We start from the raw sequence: 7231 nt of genomic DNA on the forward strand, positions 1-7231 counted from the left end.
TGTTGCATTAACCTGAGTATCTGGTTTTGCCGGTATTTTATAATCTGCTAAATTAGCTAATGGCCCCTCCTATCCTGGTTTGGGGTAAGGAGATGTCAAATGAAACATATGAGTGCTCGGGAGGACAGCCAGCCAGCAGTGGCCCCACAGGAGTCCCTGGGTTCAGGGCTTCCATCCCATTGCCCCAAGGGGGATCACACCTAAGACCAGCCTCATCAGACAGCAGCGTGCCACCCAGCTCTTCACCACAGTGCTGACTCACCTCCACCTGTCATGCTCACATAGACTATGGAATTCAGAAAACAAGGAAATCCACCTGAAGCACAGGAGGCTCCGGGCCAGGTCTTGAGGTCTTTGCATCCCCCGATGTATCAGAAGTTACTCACTGTGCCTAAGACTCCTTGTATGAACTTGGCCCAACAAAGGGGTTGTGTTTCATGGTCAGAATAAAGCAACATCCAGCTCCTTATGGTTAAACTATGAGTCAGTCATAAAAGGGTGAACGGGCTCCTTACTTTTAAAAGGAAGCCTGAAATTCATTTTCTGCTACATTAAACACACATATGCACACAGGCAGGATGATTCAAATAGACAGGACCTTTGTAAAGTGCAAACTCATACAATTTACAGGCTACCTTGTCTAAGGAAATCTAACAGACACAGAGATGGGCTAGAGAGGTTGGAATTGAGCACCCCTGGTGGGACACAGGGCAGCCCCTGGCACCGAGGCTGGACACCAGGAGGTTAAGATCCTGGGAGGTTAAGTTTCTGTTTCTTTGGCCACTAGAGGTGACTGATCAGCTCAAAGTCAGCTGACCCCTCCTTTCTACAGTATTCCCACCAAATCACAGCTGCCAAAGTAGATGAGGATTGCTGGAGCGTAAGGCATACTGGAAACTCTCTAGACCAATCTCCTCATTTGTAAACAAGGCAAGAGAGTTCCAGAAGGGAGCCCTGCCTTGTCTGAGGTCACACAACAAGTCCATGCTGAAGTCAGGAACGCGGAGCCAGAATTCTCCATCCCCAGCCCACTGCACTCCTAGTGCACCCATCACAACACTGGCTGGTTATTGTGAGTTATTTTCCATGTGTGTCTGTCCCCACTCCCTAATGAGACTCTAGTCTCTATTGATTACTTACCTTGCTTTATTCTTTGTGATCCCCGGTAATCCCTTAATTAGAAGGTTCCTTAAGACTTCAGTTTTAATATGATGCTTGGTTAATAGCTGCCAACAGAGCTGCTCCCAACTTCTTATGAAAACACCTAAGACAACATCGACAAAAGTAGAAACCTCATTCTGTGAATTAGACTCAAAATTTAACCAAAGGCCAGGCAAGGAACTGTGTTAAAAATACCATTTCAGGACCATTCCCTCTGTGTGCCAGGGAGCCAGCCCCTAACACCGGAGCACAAGGGCTGAGCTGTCCAAAGTGCTCTCTGCCTGCACAGGCCCCACTCTCTTCAGGGCCTGGGAAGTGTGGATGGAGAGTAGCTGGGCTCCTTGGTAACCCAGGAGGGGTCTTCGCAGACATGGCACTACAGCCACAGTCTGCAGACAGCAGAGCCCAGAGGCAGGCATGCTGGGGCCCCGTTCTTTCCATGCACTCCATTTCTTTAATGTGTCAGAGAGCTACAGGGTCGTGGAGGAGAAACATTTACTGAACAGATGTTCAGTAAATAAGAACCTGCTGGTCACTAGGAACAAGGCCAGAAAATTGCTCCACCATCTATGACTCAACTCTTGGACAGAGATTTTGACAGACACCCCTGATGACAGAGGCAGCAACAAGCATAAACCCCCACAACCTCTCTACTGATGATGACTAGATCTAGACAGATGTTCCATGGTTTGAGGCTCAGTAGAGGGGGAGAAAACAACAAGAAAATAATCATGCAACATCTGGAAAAAAGCACTCACGTCTACAGTTACAAAGTTTTAATGCAATACCAGAAAAGCAAAACACCTGAATTAGGTCCAGAAGCAGCAGAACTGATACCGTAGAAGTGAATTAATCAGTAATGAGGAGGACAAATCTGAGACTCAAAGAGAATGCAGAGGAGAAAGGCAAAGTGATGAAAATGATGAGGAAGAAAAGGATAGGTTGTGTCCTCATTCTCTAGTCTACCAAATCCAAGAGCTATCTACTTGTACAATCAGAACAAATGCAGTAATAAAAGATATAATTAAAGAAAATTTTATTCCATCTGCAAATCGAAAGAGTTCATAGTATTCTAAGCAAAAATAAATTTAAAGGGGGCTGTGTAGAAAAGAGTTAACACAGCAGGCCTGAAATTGCTATTCTTAGAAAGATTTGGATGCTGGTGTTTGGGAACTTGGCTGGTAAATAGTTCCCTACATTGATATAAAACCTTGCGTAAATGGTAAGAGCGGCTCACTGTGCCTAAACTGTTTTTATAAAAACTGTGGCTTATGCTGAACACCTGCTTTCCAGCTGGGAGTCTGAAATTGTGAGACCTACTAGGTAGAATATCTGTATGATCAGACTCCATTGAAAAACCTTGAGTTGAGTCTTTTAATGGACTTCCCTGGGCAGACATGTTGCACATATGTTGTCCCATTTTCCTTGCCGGGGAAAGAGTGGGCTGTGTGTGGCCTCTAAGGAGGAAGAGAGCATAAAGAAGCCTGTGCATATAGTCCTCCAGATTTGTCTGTGCCTTTTTCCCTTTTAAGGCAGTTGAACGTCCTTACTACATTGCTGAAATAAATCTTAACCATGAGTACACTTAATGCGGGGTTTTGTGAGTCATTTTAGTGAATTTCCAAACATAGCAAAGGCCTTGGGGACCCCTGACACAACGGCTTCACTTAAAACTCGTTCTAGCAAAATATTTGAAGTATAAGAATAATTTACTTTTATAAGAATCAAAAAAAGAAAAAAACCAACTACTGACTAAGAATATAAAAATTGGCTGCCTTTAGACTTTTCCTTCGTCACCCTATATGGAGCAGCTTTTAGAGGGTTTTGAAGGGAGAAACATGGGGCCCAATAATTTTGTAGCCTTCATTGTAAAGGCAATAGACAGACATTCTTCAACATGCAAGGACTCAAAATAGATACATACTAGCGACTGAGATCACAAACTTTAAAAATGTGAGAGTAGGGACTTCTAGATACGCAGTTCTTCTTTTACAGAAATCCCAAATTCAAAAGCCAGTTGGATTGCCTTATTGGAGAACTATGCAACTTTAGGCTTAACCCTTTGCCAGTTCCCTCAGCTGTTCTCCTGCTTTTTCAGTTTGAGATCAAGAAATGAATTTCTTGTGCCATGTCTCTCACCACACAATTGAGGAGGAATCGTCCGCCGTGGTAGATGGCCACTTAAACTGTTAGGCAGCATAGTTCTGTTCTTAATGATTGCTAAGCATACAGGATAGCATTAGGTCTCAATTTATAAGAGTTATTGCACTGAGGACTGTGGTGTTGAGTAGGATTCTGAGCCACACAGGAGGTCCATGGGAGAGGATTAAGGGGATCGGTGAGTGATGCCTAACCTGGGGGAAAAACAAACGGAGCATGGCAGTACATGTGTCACTCATTTGCTACCCTGATCACATACTCAGGATATTGTGGTTTAAAAATTAATTTAAAAAATTACTTTTTGTCTACAAAAGAATAGCTGCATAGTGCAAGAAAAAAGGGCCATTTACAGTTCGAGAAGCTTGAGTAATAATTTTCTGCATTAAAGGAAGTCACACTGGGAAAAAAATTACTCCCACTGAGTGACATAAGCCAGTGTATGTGTGTGTGTGTGTGTGTGTGTGTGTGTGTGTGACATGGGAAAGTCGATAAAGCACGCAGATGCAATGACTAGGTGTCATCAGTAGTATCAAAATTTTTTATTTGGACCTCTAACTGCTCCTTGGTTAACTATGCTTTAAAAAGCAATTATGTAATATAATCCCAACTGTATAAAAGTAATGCATATTAAGACAACAGAATGGTGGTTACCAGAGGGGAAAGGGGGTATGAGGTGGACAAGGATAAAGGGGGTCATGTATATGGTGATGGAAGGAGACTAGGCTTCACATGGTGAGCACACACTAGAGTAGACAGATGTCGTATTATAAGGTTGTACGCCTGAAATTTATAGAATGTGATTAACCAACGTTACCCCACTACACTTAATTTAAAAAGTCATCAAGGGACTCTACCAAAAGCGTTCATCAAGGTTACCTGGATGCGGGATTTCTGAGTGATTTTGGACTTCCTTCTATTATTTGTCCTGCCTATTCCTGGTCTGCATCACTGTCAGATCCACTCTCCATTTTCTCTACCTTCTGTGACCCAGGGCCTGTAACCTCCATAGGGCACATTGCCCAGCTCTCTTGCCCTCTGGCTTTCTGGCGGGGTGTGCCAATGGGGGTATCTGGAAGAGATCAGAGAGAAGAAGGAGAGAGAGGCCAGAGAAATGTAAACGTTGGAATAACATTGGCAAGTGGTGGTCTTTCTCGGCAGTGTGATGGGTCACTCATACACACAGGGCACTGCTCTCCTTCCTGTACTTGGCTTCTGTTCCCCAGGCACGGGAATAAATCACATCATCTCTACATGTTGCACAAATCAGAATCTGCTCAAAACCTGTTCACCTGGAGGGTTTCTAGTCCTTCCCGTGAGGAGGGCATCCAGAAGGCAGAGAGGGGTCTGGTACTGAGGACTGGAGGCTAAGGTTAGGATGAAAGCCTGGATTCTGAATTCTGCGGCAGAATACAGACTTTATCTTAACGTGGAAGGCATTGAGACTAGGAGCAGTTCTATGCTAAAAATGTGTCAAGTGATAAAACGTTAGCTTTATAATAATTATCAGGAAAAATCAAGCAAAACTTTCTGATATTTAAAGAAACCATTTATGAATCCCAAAATTAGATAAGAAATGGGGAGATCTTCCTTACAAGTTTGAAAAATCAGACCAGAAATGAACATAAACTTCTCTTATACTTGCGTTATAAAATAAAATAACTGTGTTAGTCTACATCTTGATTTCACTGTCGATGGGTTTCCTAGTTTTGTTTTCTGAGTGACCTATTTTGACATCTTGGTTCTTCAGTTCATATCATGACAAGTTCTACATTTAATACTAATGCTTATATAATATTGTTGGGGAAACAAAAGGAAGTTGAAAAAATAACATAGTAAAGGAAGAAAGTACAAAGAAAGGGACTGATAGATCAGCTGCATAATGTTTTTAAACCTGACAAAAATACAAAAACATCATAAGATAAAAAGGCAAATGACTGAGATACGTATTTACCAAACAGGCATCCAAGGATCCATATCCTTAATGTAATAAACTTTTGCAAGTCGATTTAAAAATGAATTATATGTTGGGTCGTCGGGAAAGGCATGATGCATTTTTTTTGCACTGAAAAACATAGAAAAATACGTCATGACTTTCCCGACGACCCAATAGTAGAAAACTGGGTAAAGAGAATGAACAGTAAATTCACAAAAAAATAAATCAAAATTGACAATGAAAGAATGGAGATAGTTCACTGTTTGATCACTAAACAAATGAGTTGAAAGTTTAAAACAATCCTTGCCAATTTGACAGATGAAAGACTGTAACACCCAGTGTTGCACGTATAACTTTTCTAAAAGACAATGTCCCACATCTTTCAAAACTCTTTCAACGATGCATGCCCATCCACACAGAAATTCCACTACTACCAAATCGTGGGAGTTAGGTTTCAAGACATCTGTACTGAATGAGCAGGGCAGGATTATAATGGCAAAATTTGGAACAATCCAAAATTAGGAGACTGACTAAATAGGTTAAGCTAAGTCTATGGAAGGGAATATACACAGCAGTAAACATGATGTGTAGAGGGCTATAGCTTGAACGAGAAAGTCGTCCCGATCTATTGTTTGGTGAAAAACAGGACACAGACCAGCTTGAATTCCACACAGATGTGTCTTGTTGGGTAGTTCTGAGCTGTGGAATCTCAAGTACCCAGCCTGTACTGAATCCTGACCCCACCCATCTCCCTCGGTAACTCTGGGCAAATTTCCTGCCCCTTCGAAACTGCCGTGTCTTCATTGATAAAAATGGTGCTAATAAAAAGACTTATCTTACAGGGTTGTACCATATGCAGCCTGAGATCATCCAGGCAAAGTATTTACTGCACTGCCTGACTCAGAGCTGCCCATTAGGTCACTGTTTTTAAATATAATGCTGAAAATTATTCATGGAAAATAGACCAATGGAACCCACATGGAAGCCCTTGGTAGTGGGGTTGTCACTAGTTTTTGCTTCTTTTTACTCCTCTAGGTTTTCTGCATCAAATGTAGATTGTACTCATGATGTTAAAACACACAGTGCGTATCACATTACAAAGAGGTCACCAGGAGGCTTGGGGAAACAGCTGAAACCCATCTTTCTAGGAAGAAAAGAAAGAAGAAAATGGCCAAATGAGGGGGAACCACCCCCACACTCTAGGAAACAAGCTCCCAGCCTCTGGGCTGCTCCCCAGCCTCCCGGGCAGCAGGCCCAGGGTCACCAGTGTGGCTGCTCCGGGTGCGGGCTGCACACTGGCCCATTGTCTGCCCACGGCCCCACTGCGGTCAATGAGAAGCAGATGGCCACGGTGCCCTGCACATACTGCGCTTGCCCCTCATACACCTCGGCTGCAGGGCCTGCTTTGAGCCGCCAGCGAGACAATCTGCTTTTCATTTGATAGGCAGAGAAAAGCCACAGAGGAAGAAGGGAGGGAGGCCATAGTTTCAGGGTGTCGGGGGAGTTGATGCAAGAATAATTCAATTCGCCCTTACTCCAAAAGGCAAGGCAGTCCAACCCCACAGGATGCCTGCAGCGAGGGCCTGTAAACTCAAACTCACCTCAAACTACCTCCGGTGGACACAAGCCAACCCCGGAACATGCGGTCTGGGACCCAAGGCTCCGGGCTCTTTGGACCAGCAGGGGTGTCTTCAGTTTGCATTGTGAAGAGGAGCTGGAGGACCGTGGAGGGGCCGCAGAGCAGCAGGCCTCACCCTGCAGCCAAAGGAATCACGGAGTCATGGTAACTGGAGCCACGGATAGCCATGTGGCCTGCGGGGCCAATCCCTCCCCTCGCCTGGAGGCGCCATCTTTCCTAGGTAGGAGCTGGGGCTCTGCCCTGTCTGTCCTGCTCAGGGTCTTACCCAGCTCTCTGCTTACTTGCTGTGTTACCTTAGGTGAGCTATTTAAACTCTCTGAGCCCTTGTCTCCTCATCA

The 7231-nt window shown here is 44.0% G+C and overlaps 1 long non-coding RNA gene across 1 annotated transcript in view; it reads right to left on the reverse strand.

Moving 5' to 3' along the window:
* LOC109382618 (uncharacterized) overlaps window positions 1–6994 on the reverse strand; it is a 25059-nt gene extending 18065 nt beyond the window's left edge. Inside the window, exons 1-2 of the long non-coding RNA XR_002123950.1 lie at window positions 6856–6994; window positions 1141–1264 (exon numbers count right to left, since the gene is read on the reverse strand). This is a non-coding gene — a long non-coding RNA (uncharacterized LOC109382618). The remainder of the gene's footprint in view (window positions 1–1140; window positions 1265–6855) is intronic.
* Between the last annotated feature and the right edge of the window lie 237 nt (window positions 6995–7231).

Source organism: Hipposideros armiger, unplaced genomic scaffold (genome assembly GCF_001890085.2).
Source record: "Hipposideros armiger isolate ML-2016 unplaced genomic scaffold, ASM189008v1 scaffold_66, whole genome shotgun sequence".
Classification (NCBI taxonomy): Eukaryota; Metazoa; Chordata; class Mammalia; order Chiroptera; family Hipposideridae; genus Hipposideros; species Hipposideros armiger.